This window comes from Alosa alosa, chromosome 12, assembly GCF_017589495.1.
Source record: "Alosa alosa isolate M-15738 ecotype Scorff River chromosome 12, AALO_Geno_1.1, whole genome shotgun sequence".
Lineage (NCBI taxonomy): Eukaryota > Metazoa > Chordata > Actinopteri > Clupeiformes > Clupeidae > Alosa > Alosa alosa.
The window spans coordinates 2226201-2243094 of NC_063200.1; the positions used below are offsets into that span (position 1 = coordinate 2226201).

The window sequence follows — 16894 nt, forward strand, 5'->3', positions numbered from 1 at the left end:
CTATATAAAATAAACTTATTATTATTATTATTAGTCAGTCATTTCTTTCTTCTGCCAAAATCAGCTTTTTCAAAACTCCATGTACCTGTACATCTGGTGGTCACTGCTTTTTCAAAACTCCATGTACCTGTAGATCTGGTGGTCACTGCTTTTTCAGAACTCCATGTACCTGTACATCTGGTGGTCACTGCTTTTTCAAAACTCCATGCACCTGTACATCTGGTGGTCACTGCTTTTCAAAACTCCATGCACCTGTACATCTGGTGGGTCACTGCTTTTTCAAAACTCCATGCACCTGTACATCTGGTGGTCACTGCTTTTTCAAAACTCCATGCACCTGTACATCTGGTGGTCACTGCTTTTTCAAAACTCCATGCACCTGTACATCTGGTGGTCACTGCTTTTTCAAAACTCCATGCACCTGTACATCTGGTGGTCACTGCTTTTTCAAAACTCCATGTACCTGTACATCTGGTGGTCACTGCTTTTTCAAAACTCCATGTACCTGTACATCTGGTGGTCACTGTATTTTGCTTCTTCTTTTTTCTTGTTGGCTGTAAAATACTGTATTCACAAAGGCAAATTATTTGGGAAAAATACACTATATTGCTTACATGTTTACTATGTATTTCAACTTCTCTCTGTAGATGAATTTCACTCTTGTATGGAAATATACATAGAAGCCCATGAAAGACACAAGAGCTTTAGGTTTTGAGCAACAGTGTGTACATGATGTATCCAAAATGTCATAAGTGAGGCGAATGTTTTATTTAGAGATGTGTTTATGACATTTTGAATGTTGTGTGTCATTTTGATGGAGATTTGAGGCAAATTGTGTGAGCAATTATGGGTTTTGTGTGTAGAGTTTTGAAAAATAGACACAGAGTTTTGAAAATGTGTAAACAGTTGTAAAAAACTGTAATTCCAACACTTGGGTCTAAGTAAGTGTCTATGTGCCTGTGTGTCTTAGTGTGTGTGAGTGTGTGAGTGTGTGTGTGTATTTATGAGATCAAACAGCTCTCTACTGTCACTCATCAAGGACGACCTTCTCCCCCTCCCTCACACTGTGTCTGCTCCCAGTGATGTGGAGGCTGAAGGAGGTTTTTTTCCTTGTTTTTTTTTTTTGTTGGAGTTTAGCATTTCTTATTCACAGAAATCCCTGTGGACCGTGGCAGGGCCAAAGGGCGAGTTTCTCACCTCTCACCCCTGCCTGTCATTCATGGGTTCTGCCCAAACGAAAAATACAAAATAAAAGGAAGTAAATAAATAAATAACTAAGAGAATGAGTCAGGCTTGTCTCTGGACGACTGGACCCCTTGACAGCGCCACAAGGGGGGAGAGGGGAATTTCAGCGGAACAAATTGGCCCTTTGCGAGCATCTCTTATGAATGTTTAAAGATCCAGGAGCCCTTTCACAGGCGTCTCCTATTAAAGATTCAGCACATTCCTCTGTTCTCTGCGACGTGTCTGTTGAATACAGTCGGCATAAATAGAGATAAATCTAGGAAACAACAGATCAGACCTTAACAATGCATGAGGCCACTGCAGTGGATGTGATTTCCTCAGGATAGCCTGTATGAGGCCACTGCAGTGGATGTGATTTCCTCAGGATAGCCTGCAGTGGATGTGATTTCCTCAGGATAGCCTGCAGTGGATGTGATTTCCTCAGCCTACACTGCAGTGGATGTGATTTCCTCAGCCTACACTGCAGTGGATGTGATTTCCTCAGGATAGCCTGCAGTGGATGTGATTTCCTCAGCCTACACTGCAGTGGATGTGATTTCCTCAGCCTACACTGCAGTGGATGTGATTTCCTCAGGATAGCCTGCAGTGGATGTGATTTCCTCAGCCTACACTGCAGTGGATGTGATTTCCTCAGGATAGCCTGCAGTGGATGTGATTTCCTCAGCCTACACTGCAGTGGATGTGATTTCCTCAGCCTACACTGCAGTGGATGTGATTTCCTCAGGATAGCCTGCAGTGGATGTGATTTCCTCAGGATAGCCTGCAGTGGATGTGATTTCCTCAGCCTACACTGCAGTGGATGTGATTTCCTCAGCCTACACTGCAGTGGATGTGATTTCCTCAGCCTACACTGCAGTGGATGTGATTTCCTCAGCCTACACTGCAGTGGATGTGATTTCCTCAGGATAGCCTGCAGTGGATGTGATTTCCTCAGCCTACACTGCAGTGGATGTGATTTCCTCAGCCTACACTGCAGTGGATGTGATTTCCTCAGCCTACACTGCAGTGGATGTGATTTCCTCAGCCTACACTGCAGTGGATGTGATTTCCTCAGCCTACACTGCAGTGGATGTGATTTCCTCGCAGGTTCACCTGCATGAGGCCACTTGATGCATGTGTGTGTCACAGCAGAGCTACTTGCATTGGTAAAGATGCTGATAGCCCAGATATCTGCTAAAGCTGATCCTGATGTGTCCCTATCTAGAATCTAGCCCTGATGCACCCCTTATGCATCCCCATATTGGCCCTGATCTGGCTCTGATCTGGCTCTGATCTGGCTCTGATGTGGCTCTGATCTGGGTCTGATCTGGCTCTGATCTGGCCCTCATGTTCTGGCCCTGATCTGCCACAGCTGGTGCCGGCAGTCAGCTGATTCCTGGGGAGACTGTTGAAGCCGAGTTGATTAAAATATTATGATGGCATTCTTGAGCTGCTGTGAGCTATATGATGTAATTACACTCAAGCCCCAGAGTGCATGGCTGAAATCACACTGAACTCTGATTGAGACTCAATGGCCACACTCTAGTATTACATCCCCTTTGTGATAGAGCAACTATGCCAATAAGCACACAATATAATGAAGAATGATATCACATTCTTACTGTTTTACCGGAAAAGAGTTACCGACCATTAGACTTTTAATACTATGAGTGCATTATCACTGTGCTTTTACACACAAATATAATTACTCTATTAAACACTTATGAATGATACAATAAGCTGCACAATGTAATAGCTACAAGTAGTACAATATAGTATTTCTAATACAATATATTGCTAGCTATGAAATATAAGCTGTCACCGACTCAAGTTTGCATATAAAATATAAGACTTTCCTGGAAAATACAGCACGCTACAAAACTGTCAAATGTGTAACACTTCTCCAAATGCTCCCATCTGCTCGTGTTCCCTGTGGCTCTTCTGCGCCTCCCTGCATCATATGTACAGAGGTGTCGGCCAGGCTACGCTGAGCAGTCTATAAAATGGCTCTTGGCTCTCAGAGGTATCCCAATCTCCATCCCCATCCCCAGCCCCTTCCCCAGCCCCGGCCTGTAAAACTGCACTCTTGGCACCTTCACTGGGAACCCAACAACATTTATAAAAAGCTAAGTGAGCGTGTCTGCCTATTGGTCTATTATACAGCCATAAATAATCAATCAAGGCCAGTCTTGATGTGACGCTACCTTCTAAACACACCAGTCAAAACACAGGGTTTACAGACCACATTGTCTCTCCCGTCGGTGCTACACATTGGTGGTGGTTAGTGAGGTCCCCCATTCCCTGTGAAGCGCTTTGAGTGTCAAGAAAAAGTGCTATAATGTAACATGTTGTTGTTGTTGTCTACTTGTGAATGCTTACAGGTGTGTATGTATATGCACGTTTATACAAAACATATGGAAATTATGTTGTTTAAATGCAGATAAAAGATAGATAGATAAATAAATGGTCAAATGTAAAAGTATTAAAATAGCAATAGTATCGCGTTGGGCTGGTGTCTGAGGCTGTGCCCATCTCTGATGTTTACGCATGATGTCAGATGTAGCAGCTGCTGTGCCATAGCAAGCGTCTCTTCCTCAAAACATGGGCTTAGGAAGCGGTTACCTGGGAGACCCTCCTGGGACTGTGTTAGCCCCCACCTCATCATCTCAGCAGCCCCCCCCTTCCTCCTCCACACTTTCTCACGCCCCTGCAGGATCCACTGGGAGACCCCTGCAATTTCCCACCGCTAATAGACACTTTGCCCCCACTCCATACACACACACGCACACACACACACACACACACACACACACACACACACACACACACACACACACACACACACACACCTCCCGACCTGCACCCCCCTCCCCAGGCCCCTGATCACGAAGTGACAGGATTAAAGAACGGCTACTTTTCCTCACTGACAGGAGGAGAAGACGTGGGTAGTAACAGCAGGTAATTACTGTTAAATCAGGCAGACTGCCTCCAACACTCACACACACACACACACACACACACACACACACACACACACACACACACACACACACACACACACACACACACACACACACACACACACACAGACACACACAGCACCATCCTGGGGCGGACGTCTCTCTGTGAGTCGCAGCAGGTGAAATCTAAAGCCTGCTTCACATAGCACTTTTCCCCCCGCTGATGTTGCAGTTTAGTTTTTGAAATCAGGGCCCGGGTGAGGGCGAGCGAGAGAGCGAGAGAAGGAGAGAACGAGGGAGGAGAGGGAGGAGGAGAGCAAGCGCTGAGCCTCCATCCTCACTCTGAGTTGAGGCGCTCCAACACATGAGAGGCTGCCGCAGCTGAAACCCAAAACACGACGGGACGAGATCAAGAGCTCACCCACGTGCGCGCCAGTGCGGAAACATTAGCCACGCTTGGACTCTGGGGTCAACACACCACTACAAAGGAGGAAAATAACAAGCGTAAAAAAGAACTAAAAAAGAGTTCCTAACACATATGGGACATTTCATCATTTATTCATGTCTTTTCAAAGAAACACATGGAACTCTGAGCGTCAGAAAGGGGAAATAATAGGTCATAATTCTGAACAGAGTGTTCGACGCCTTGTTTTGTTCTGCTGTCTTTTCTCTGTCTCACCATTCCACAAAGAAGAATGTGGTGTACACTTGGTCCACATCAGAATAACGCGGTGTACACTTGGTCCACATCAGAAGAACCTGGTGTACATTTGGTCCACATCAGATTAACTTGGTGTACACTTGGTCCACATCAGAATAACGCGGTGTACACTTGGTCCACATCAGAAGAACCTGGTGTACATTTGGTCCACATCAGATTAACTTGGTGTACACTTGGTCCACATCAGAATAACCTGGTGTACATTTGGTCCACATCAGATTAACTTGGTGTACACTTGGTCCACATCAGATTAACTTGGTGTACACTTGGTCCACATCAGATTAACTTGGTTACACTTGGTCCACATCAGAATAACATGGTGTACACTTGGTCCACATCAGAATAACCTGGTGTACATTTGATCGACATCAGATTAACTTGGTGTACACTTGGTCCACATCAGAATAACCTGGTGTACATTTGATCGACATCAGATTAACTTGGTGTACATTTGGTCCACATCAGATTAACTTGGTGTTAGGGATGTAACGATTACTGGTATAATGATAAACCGTGATAAAAATGTTGACGATAACAATTACCGTTTTCTTTTGAAATATCATAATTATCACGGTTGATTACCCCGGTGTTGAAACCGTGTGTTTAATCCTTCCCAGCTTCATCCGAGCCTGCTTTTGACATACAGTAGGCCTGGTACAATGAAGCAAAATTGGTACCCTACTGATTCTGTTGTCTAATTGATGGTTTTAACTGCAATTTGGATTAGGCTACACCTGATTTTAAAAGGCGGAACATTTTCACCGCAAAACTTGCACTGTATCATTTACCCACTCTGCATCTTTTTATGTTCACGTCCACATTAAATCCATTCCACTCACGTTATCAGAAAAACACAGTAGCCTAAAGTTTTATTTCGAACACTTACTTTGGTCTCACTCAGGGTAGGAATTTCATAGCGGCCATGTCGTTGCCCCTTGCGTTGGCTGTGATGTCCCTTTGAAAATCAGAGGTTTACAGGCCACGGTGGCCTTGGTGGCCTTCTTTCAATATTCTGCTTTGCGTCCTACTAATAGCGATTTTTATTTAGCCTATGGCCTGTCAAAATAATCTTAGCATTCACAGCGCAAATTAATTTAGTCTTTTACGCAGTGGAGAAAGTGACAGCGCAAGAAAGAAAGTGCGCCTAAATTCACCTATTCTTCTCAGCTGAACTACTCGCGAAGTAGCCTACTCATCACACAGACATCACAAGTATCACATGAAAGAGCTATTTCTCAGCTTTTAAACAATGTTAGCCGCGAATTGCTGTGGTGAACGGTTCGCGAGAAAAGTAAATAATATAATTAAATTTAATCATAAATTCTACTGAAGGTTTTCGTACATCTCCCTACCCATTCCTCTCGGTGCAATACTTAACGAATCTTTCGTTTAACACATGACAAACCATATATCAGAATAAACAGCAGACCTTACCGAACACAAAGGGGTAAAGCAGTCCCCTGTACACTTAGCCGTTCCAGAGTAATCCAGTTTTAAATTTGCAGTAAATTTCGACATGCATGGATGTCTCCAAATTTGGGCTTTAAGTTTTACAATGTGTTTAAATTGTTATAAGTATAAGTAAGTATATATACTCTTTTGATCCCGTGAAGGAAATTTGGTCTCTGCATTTATCCAAATCCATGAATTAGTGAAACACACTCAGCACACAGTGAACACACACTGAGGTGAAGCACACACTAATCCCGGCACAGTGAGCTGCCTGCAACAACAGCAGCGCTCGAGGAGCAGTGAGGGGTTAGGTGCCTTGCTCAAGGGCACTTCAGCCGTGCCTACTGGTCGGGGTTCGAACCAGCAACCCTCTGGTTACAAGTCCAAAGCGCTAACCAGTAGGCCACGGCTGCCCAACAATGTTCCACATGATTTCATAACGGGCCAAATACAAAATAAATGTTACAAATATCGCCTAGATATCGGTAAATCAGAGGACAGCTGACTAAGAGTTTGTGAAAGTAGATCACAAAATGCTAAGCATGCATCTAGGCTATTGAGTTTCTTAAAGCTGAACTGTGCTTAAATTGTTCAATACATGATTTCATAACAGGCCAAATATAAAATAAATGTTAAATATAGCCTAGATATCTGTAAATATTAGATGATCAGATGATTTGCAGTTCTATGTAATATGTCATGTTTCATGTTTTTGTAATGTTTCATACAGTGATGCAGGTCTACTGCAGTGAATAGGCTATACAACTTTGATAATTTTTATAGCCTATGTGGCCTTTGTGCCCTCCAGCAAAAATGCCGAACTGAAGGCCAAGTGGCCTTGCCCCCAGAATGGTGAAATTCCAAGCCTGGTCTCACTCATTGGATCCAAATAACAGTAATAGCAACCTCCAAGTCATGGTAGGGTAAATTAAGCGATAAGCACATAGCCAATTAAACATGAAAAACTGAACGGGTCACTTTTTGAAACTATTTCAGCTTGTGTAGGCCTATCAGTGCTTTCTGAACATGTTGAACACACCGAAAACCGTGATAATTTTGGTCACTATAACCGTGAGGTTAAATTTTCATACCGTTACATCCCTACTTGGTGTACATTTGGTCCACATCAGATTAACTTGGTGTACATTTGGTCCACATCACACCTATTTCCAAGAATTTCCCTTTACCTTCCAATGCAGTAACTGCATGTAACTGTATACTGGAGAAGGTCATGGAACATTCTAGAAATCTCCTTGAACAGAGGAAATGAAGACCAGTGAAAAGGCAAAACACTGTTGATGCGTCTCCATATCCATCTGCCCTCATTATGCACCGGCATGAAGCTCTCCACCACCAGAAGCCCTCTCTCCGCCACCACACACCAACGCACACACACGCAAACACACGCCACACACACACACACGCACACACACGCCACACACACACACACGCACACACACACTCACATTCAGAACTGCTGATGAGCCAAATGAACCTATGCAGAGCCTCATGGCAACACTACTGAGGACTAATGCAGTCCAGCAAAAAGTTATTGTGTGCACATCCCACCTTCTGGCAGGTGCAGGACAAAAACAAACGTACTCAAATGAAAAGACATAATGTCCGCAACACTGCTTTTGACTCCCATGTGTTTAATATACAAAAGGCAATGTTTCAACCCAGAAAATGTTGCCTGAAGAAGACCCAGCAGGGTTGAAACGTTAAATAGGAGTCAAAAGCAGAGTTGCGGACATTATATCTTTTCATTTGACTACTGCAGTCCAGCCTCAGCATAGGAACATGTTAGAGGACTTAAACAGCCTTTGGGACTGTATGATTCCCCTCCACATATTGGGCCGTAAGTCCTGGCTGCCTCTGGATCTCTGAGGTAGTAAGTCCTAGCTGCCTGTGGAACTCTGAGGTAGTAAGTCCTGGCTGCCTGTGGAACTCTGAGGTTGGAACTCCGAGGCAGTAAGTCCTGGCTGCCTGTGGAACTCCGAGGTAGTAAGTCCTGGCTGCTGCCTTCAGGCATGTGCAACTCTGAGGCATGACGTGGATGCAAAATAGCTCAAAGCAGACACACACAGACGACTGTGATGGAATGATTCAAAGTATGTGATCTTTGCAGAGGGGACAGGCAGGAGGATAGATGTCTAAAGTGTCTTGTGTAATTTCAGGACGTGCTGACAGGTGCTATTGAAGAATGAATTCACGTGGAGATGAGCTCTTCCCTTTCATCTTTTCTTGTTTCACGTGGAAAGGTAAAGGGCTTACAGGATTCCATGAGGAATCAAATACACTCTTTCACTCTCTCTCTTCCTCTCTCTGTCTCCCTCTCTTTCTCTCTCTCTCTCTCACACACACAGGGAATATCAACAGAGTTTGTCTGTGCATGGGATCTGTCCGGGTGAGAGCCAGATTAGGGCCACTTCCGAGCCAGGTGCATTTCAAAGTACTGCTATCTGAGAGAAGAGTGAGCTTACTCAGCTGCATTTCAAACGCAGGCTTAGACCAAGACGCCGCTAATGCTTTAACACTGCCGAGAAGGAGAGACAGCACAAGACAAAAACAGAGACACAGACAGACAGACAGAGAGAGAGAGAGAGAGAGAGAGAGAGAGAGAGACAGACAGAGAGAGAGAGAGAGAGAAAGAGAGAGACACAGAGAGAGAGAGAGAGAGAGAGAGAAACAGAGAGAGAAGGAGGCAGTGAGACAGACACGTGGAATTTCTTAGCACAGCTTTTTCATTTTTCAGGGCCCTGGCAGGCGCCTCGGCACTGGGGAGGGCTGCATCAGGCACGGGCTCCAGGCAGCGGTGGGTGAGGAGAACAAGAGGAGTCGCCAGCTGGCAGGGTAGGCCTCCTCCCACCAGGTTGCCATTGTTTATTAATAATTCCCACCGCCTCTGCGGGCACTGGCTGGGGCCAGCACAGCTGGTGGGCTGCTATTGAACTAAGATGCCCCCCCTCGGCCCCCCCAAAGCAAACACACCAGGCAAACAGGGGCACCAGGGGACAGGCGCTAGCCTCTAGGTAGCCACTTTGGTCAGTCCCCTAATTGCATAATTGTATGAATTATTGAGGTTAATCACTGTAAATGACCATGCTTTTAATAATTTATGATCATCAAGTGTACAGTCAATGGTCGGCTGATTAAAACTGGCTCGCAGCGTTTCTGTGGCTGTCGCAGAGCATTTTTCACCAAAGACACACAGGAGGACACACTGGAGGAGAGAAGGAGCAGAAGCCTTTCACTAGCACGAGCACTTCCTTCTTTAGCTGGACGCTCTACACACACTACAGAAGACCACAACTTTCACTAGCACGAGCACTTCCTTCTTTAGCTGGACGCTCTACACACACTACAGAAGACCACAACTTTCACTAGCACGAGCACTTCCTTCTTTAGCTGGACACTCTACACACACTACAGAAGACCACAACTTTCACTAGCACGAGCACTTCCTTCTTTAGCTGGACGCTCTACACACACTACAGAAGACCACAACTTTCACTAGCACGAGCACTTCCTTCTTTAGCTGGACGCTCTACACACACTACAGAAGACCACAACTTTCACTAGCACGAGCAAACTAACCATGCAAAATAAACAAAACAAATAAAACGATCTCACCTCGTATAGCCAACCCTAACCATAACCATGAAAAGCACATTACGTGTTCTATCTCACAATTAGAGATATTAAATATGATAAATTAGCAGACTTGAGTGCAGACTTGGCCTGTGCGATGCTAGCCGCTAGATGTAAGTTCTGGCTGATTAAAACCATATTAAATCTTTCTTCCAGAATTGTCTTTCAGGCTTTACTCACTTCTCATTTGCTTCACCTCATTTCAAAGTTAGGACAAAAGAGCCACTGTCTCTAACCAGAACTGAGGAATATTTCATGACTTTGTCAAAAAAAAAGAATTTTTATCTCATCCTACAACTACTTATCATCCCCAAAGAACAGTAGAGGAATTAAAAGATAATAAAGGCCCAAGAATAAGCCTTTTCTTCATCCCTTCCCACACACACACACACACACACACACACACACACACACACACACACACACATACACACACACTCCATCTCTTTATGCTCGGGTTCTCGTGCAAGAGCCATCGCACTTCCAGATGGCCAAGTTCCCCTCTGTGTACTTCTCCTCCTTCTCCTAAATATCCCTCTCTCTCTCTCTCTTCTCCTAAATATCCCTCTCTCTCTCTCTCTCTAAATATCCCTCTCTCTCCAGGAGAGCTGCTGCTGTACACCATGGACTTCTCCTCCTTCTCCTAAATATTCCTCTCTCTCTCTCTTCTCCTAAATATTCCTCTCTCTCTCTCTCTTCTCCTAAATATTCTCTCACAGGAAACGGAGACCAACCCCGTGAAGACACTATTAACTAAATAAAACGGTATGAATGTAACTTCAGTTCTCTGAAGGAGAACATGAGACGTTAACCCGTTCCACGCTTACTGATGCAAAAGCTACTAACGGTACATTTGCCCAATAGAGACGCACGGCCACAGTGCTCATAGAGTGGGCCCTCAAACGTACAGGGTGGGCCCTCAAACGTACAGGGGGAGGTCTATACACGGCCACAGCGCTTGTAGAGTGGGCCCTCAAACGTACAGGGGGAGGTCTACCTGCCTCATACGCCATAGCGATAGTTTCCACTAGCCAGTGAGAAAGCCTGTGATTGGACAGTGCATGGTATCAGCAGTGGTTCTGGCCGCAGGATGCAGAGCATTGCAGCGGCTCGGTCCAGCACGCCATGGTGCTCCCAGAGGAGGCGTGAGTGAGTCAGCAGGCTGGCATTGGCTCTGAGGCCAGGCACGACCTCCGCCCCTCGAGACAGGAGAACCGCCACTTCAATTTCCACCTCGCTGTCCGAGGCAAGGAGCGACATGACATCATCTCCATGCCCCAACTCGTCCAGCTGCACTTCGCCAGGACTCCAGAGAAACTCGCGCCAGGCAGCGTCATGCACTAGGGAGCTCTCCAACACACACTTGCACACCACGGTGCACCGGAGGGCTCTCTAACACACACTTGCACACCGTGGTGCACTAGGGAGCTCTCTAACACACACTTGCACACCACGGTGCACCGGAGGGCTCTCTAACACACACTTGCACACCATGGTGCACTAGGGAGCTCTCTAACACACACTTGCACACCACGGTGCACCGGAGGGCTCTCTAACACACACTTGCACACCATGGTGCACTAGGGAGCTCTCTAACACACACTTGCACACCATGGTGCACTAGGGAGCTCTCTAACACACACTTGCACACCATGGTGCACTAGGGAGCTCTCCAACACACACTTGCACACCACGGTGCAGGTCCACAGCCTACAGGGCTCCAGCCAAGTGCAGGGGGGGGGGCAGAACTCCGGAGAGCAGAGAGCCTACTGTAGGTAGGCTACACATGGACACGCTCGTCCACCACGCAGACAGCCCAGGGCCATGGTGGAGGGTATCGACAGAATCTACCACCATGCTCAGCTTTGAGGAATACTTACCTTTGATGGCTTTCAAAAAAGCTAGTGAATACTTACCTGCAATGGATTTTTCAAGAAAGCTAAAAGAACAGCTTTTTCGGCAGCCTTTAAAAAGGCTACAAAACGTTCAGTTTTGCCGAGACTTGAAGTGGCCGAGGCTTGTTCAGGGGAATGATGGTGCCAAGTGACCTCCATACTAGCTGCTGGGTTGGAGTGATGGTGCTGAGGGACCTCCATACTCGCCGCTGGGTTGGAGGCTTGTCTCAAAGTGCTGCTTCCAAGATCGTTGCAATGAAAGAGGACTGGATGTTTTGGTGGTGTGGCTATAAATAGGCAGTAGCCCAGAAAACATCCCTAAACAGGTGGGTGGAGATCGGTTTTGATCGGTGATCAGTTTGATCAGTTTTGATCAATACGTCATCAGAGAATGACTTCCCATTGGTTAGCTTTGAGTGAACTCAACTGAGAGAGAACTGAGTTTAGATTAAAAACTATCACCATGACTACCACGACTGTCCCAATAGAGCGTTGACTTCCTGTTTCATCCCTAATCCATTTAATTGCATTCTGCATCCCATGGCTAATATGTTTGAGTCAAAACCCAGTAGTGTAGGAGCTTTACATTTCATTGTTGACCTCCTCCTGTCTGCACATCCTTTTACTTTTTCCTGAAGACCACTCACACAATCTTTTATTTGCTTCCCCAATATACTATTTATATCTATCTATCCATCTATCCATCTATCTATCTATCTATCTATCTTCTCTCCCAAACATGCCCACAAAGAGGGAGAGGGAGAGAAAGAGGGAGAGAGAGAGAGAGAGAGAGAGTACACTGTACACATAATACATTAGACTGTGGCTTGAAGTGATGAGACAACTGCAGGTCCTCACCACATACATCTCCTCTATATCTCCCTCTCTCTCTCTCTCCCTCCCTCTCTCTCCCTCTATCTCTCAGTAGTCTGGTCACACCTCTTGAGAACAGTCCTCTCTCTTCCTGACGGCTTTTCTGGGAGTGAGGCTCATGTACTTGGTCAGTAAATTATTGATCTGTGCGTCTCTATTACTTTTTTGCTGCATGACATGATTAATTCATCGAGGAATCCGCTGATCCACTGATCACTGGTCCCTCCTGGGCTCCAAGGCACAGGTCCTGCTGAGCTTCTCCAGATGTGTGTGTCGCTCATTAGCACACACACCACCACAACAGCAGAGGCCCAGGCACCCATCGGAGTGAACAGCCACAAATATTAGGTTTCCACATTAACCAAAAAAATGCCCCTTTGATACCAGGGATGACAAGCTTTTTGCTGCATTGCATATTCATATTTTTCCAGAGCCAGTAAAATCAAATTCCCAAAGTCCATATTTAAGCATTCCAAAAGAGAGAGGAGTTTTTTTTTGTTGAACGACTGCGTACAAGAGTTTTCTGCCTGCCTGCCAAACAGCAATCAAGTCACCCCTCACAGTTCCTATCAGCATTCAAACACACACTCTCAGTGAGTCAAGACACACTCAAACACACACTCTGAGTCAGTCAAGACTGAACACACACTCAAACAAATGATTAACCCACAGCTGGGTCCTGCTCTAAGATCAGCAGCGCACAAGCCGCATGATTTAAGCATCGCATGTGTCTGTGGCTGTGTGTGTGTGTGTGTGTGTGTGTGTGTGTGTGTGTGTGTGTGTGTGTGTGTGTCTGTGGCTCTGCTTTTAAAAGACACCCATTTCCGAGGGAGTGTGAGGACAAAAATAAGAGTGTTCACAGCAATGTAGCCGCAACTGGCCCTTACAGCTGCAAGCCTCTCTCTCTCTCACACATACACACACACACACACACACACACACACACACACACACACACACACACACACACACTCCACATCCTCCCCGGGTTCAACACAGGGCCTGTTTCTGCCAATGAGAAACAGGGGCTATTATTCCCCCTGCCAAAAGAGGGCTGTCGTTGATATTCTTGTCCACGCCACAGTGAGCTCAGACCCAGTCACTCCACTGCCAGTCTCTCCTCTGTCCTCGACCAGCCTGCTCCACCACCAACACCACCAGCGCCACCATCACCACCACCACCACCCAGTCACTCCACTGCCAGCCTGCTCCACCACCAACACCACCGCCAACACCACCACCATTGGCTCAGCCTCCGAGCATCACAGCAACATGGGGAAGCAATCAATCCATCACAGAGGTACACCACACAAACCTGCGAGTAACACGATGCTGTTGTGTACACACACACACACACCCACACACAGAGCATGTTACACCTTGTCAGTCCTTTGGAAAGGCTTCTCATGCACGGGGTCAGCAATAATGGGGCAGGGTGGTAGCCTGGAGCGGTGGCTGGCATTTTCTTTGGGAAGTGTGCTTGCGTATGCTGTTTTGCCATCCATGTGTTATTTAGTATTAACACCATACGCATGTGCGACACACTCACATAAGCACATCCATCATGCACTGCGCCCACTGCCAAACAGGCCCACCAAGCTAACCATGTGCATATGTTGTGTACACACACATTACTGAAATAAACAACACTGAACAGCATATTTTTTTCTTCTAAAAAAGCGGTTATCAGGGTGGAAACCACAGTTACTCGGCATGCAATGCAGGAGCCTATTATGCAATATCTGTCTCAGACTGTTAGTGTGAAGCATTAAATAACATTACATTACATTTAGCAGACACTTCTTGACCAAATTGACTTACATATGTCAGCTATATTACAAGGGATCACATTGTCCCTGGAGCAACTTGGGGTTAAGTGCCTTGCTCAAGGGCACAACGGTGGAAGCCGGGAATTGAACCGACAACGTTCAGGCTACTGCACGCTAGCCCAGCTCCTTAACCACTACACTACCACCACCCCGAAGCATGAAATGTTCAGCAATGGACAATTTGAAATTAGTTTGTTATGAATCACTGGAATCCTACAATGTAGTAACACAGCAATGGCACCGCTCAGGGAGAGAAGGCACGCGGTCAATGGCGTGAAAAGTAATCTAAAAAAAGTAATCAAGCTGGAGAAAAAAAAAACAATTCATCTCATGGCAAGACTACACCTAGTTTGTATCTGTCATCATCGCTCAATTAGCTAGTTTCTAAAGTCCAAGTGGACGCCTAAACGCAAAAGTGCGCGAGCTCCCCCCGCAGTTAGACGTCAGAAGCGCATGGACACAAGTTCGGTGGAAAAGGATGGATGAAACTAAAGATGAAGTTGAAGTTTATTTAGAGAACATTGCTGTTTTACTGGCCTGCTACCACGGACATAAATTGTTTGCATAATCAAAACAAGAACCATTTAAGTTTTAGGACAGTACCCAGATAGAGTGTCATAGAAAGAGAGATGCTGCATGCAGAGAGAGAGAGAGAGAGAGAGAGTAATCCAGCATATGTATCTATTTCCAAGTACCCTGGCCATGTTTGTATGTTTGTCTCGTTGGTTTACCGTTGGTGTTACTATACACCAGCGCAATGTTAAATGGCTAAAGCAGAGCCAGGAATATGTGTGCACCGTCGTATAGTGTACTGCATACGTAATGTTTGTTTGTGTATTGCGTGCTGTCCCAGTACTTATTTAGCCCTGTTACTGTAGAGTTGCGAGTCGGGACCACATATGTTAATGGTGTACCCAAAACGGTACGGTGAATCGGAAAAGGAACTACGCGTGGATAGGAAAGGACCTGCGCGTGGACTGAAAACAGATGCTCCCCCTCTGTGGTTCTCTCGCTCCCTCTCTTTATCTTTCTCTCTCTCTATTTCTCTCTCCACTACCTCTTTCACAGTCTTTCCGCAGGAGCTTTCCCCTCTCGTTACCCATTCGTATCCATTTGTTTCGCGTCCTACAGAGAAGTAAATGTCGATACAAACCACTTCTCTTTACGAAGCCTCTTAAATGGACAGCACCTGCTTCATATATATAAGCCCCAACTTAATATGTCAACCGTAGACTGTGGACTGCAAACACACCCAGACACATTACCGAATTACCTTGAGCACAAAACTGCCCTAAGGTCAGGCGAAGCCAAAACGCGTGCTTGCTGATCGCGTTGCACCTTGCTGATCGTGCAACATCGCCATAACTAACGCGCGGGTTCCTGCTCAGTCCAGAATAGCTCGAAAACAAAATCAATTATCCACTCGAAATTCTGCCATACGGCTTCTGCAAACGCCAAGTCTTCGCTTACCTAAAACTGATGTTCCCCCGTGGCAGGTATTTGTGGTCCGAGGCGGTTTATTTTCTCGGCAAACTTCTGTTGGAGCATACGTATCCCAGGTTCATGCTGCTCTGTCGGTCTCGGATTCTGGGTTGCGGATGAGTTGGCAGCCCCTCTCATGCTCGGGAGAGAGAAATCCGTGGCTTCGGCTAGACTCTCACCATCGGTCTTCCAAGCGCCTGCCGCAACTGAACTGAAAATGTCCGGAGGGAAACAAGGGCCGCAGCGGATCGCGGTGAAATATCCCGGTGGCTCTCGAGATGATCGCCAAGCCTCGATCAAGACCTGGGGAGTCCGTGGAGAAGGCGTCGGCGGTCAGGTGGACGAGCGCAGGGTGGAGGATGTCAAGGAAGGGAGACGAGAGACACGCAGACTAGAGAGCGAGAGGGAGAGAGAGAGAGAGAGAGAGAGGGGAGAGAGAGAAGGCGCAAAACGGAGAGAAAGTAGGGGGAGGCGCTGAGAATCCAGTTTTGTATTATAGAGGACGGCTCCGCCAGACAGTGAGGGGAGGGACTGGACCACATCAAGAGTGGGGAGCGGAGAGGGGGAGCGCGAGCAGGGACGAAGAAAGCCTCGGTTGAGAAGCAGTTATTCTATTCCTGAACTCCACTCTCATAGTTGTCCGCCAGGTGCCTTTACGTATCTGTGAATATGCTGATGACTGATTTGGTATCATTTGTTGTTATAACTACAACGACAAGGGTCATCGCTTATTTATTAAATAAATACTCAATTATTAGCGGCATAATTAACATTTTGTGCTTGTTTGTTTATTTCCCCAGGTCATAG

General features: G+C 46.2%; 1 protein-coding gene across 1 annotated transcript in view; it reads right to left on the minus strand.

Annotated features, from left to right (window-relative positions):
- Positions 1-16547, minus strand: part of brinp1 (bone morphogenetic protein/retinoic acid inducible neural-specific 1) — a 121775-nt gene extending 105228 nt beyond the window's left edge. The window contains exon 1 of the mRNA XM_048258984.1: positions 16076-16547. The gene's annotated coding sequence lies outside the window, so the exon portion shown is untranslated. The remainder of the gene's footprint in view (positions 1-16075) is intronic.
- Positions 16548-16894: the final 347 nt, after the last annotated feature.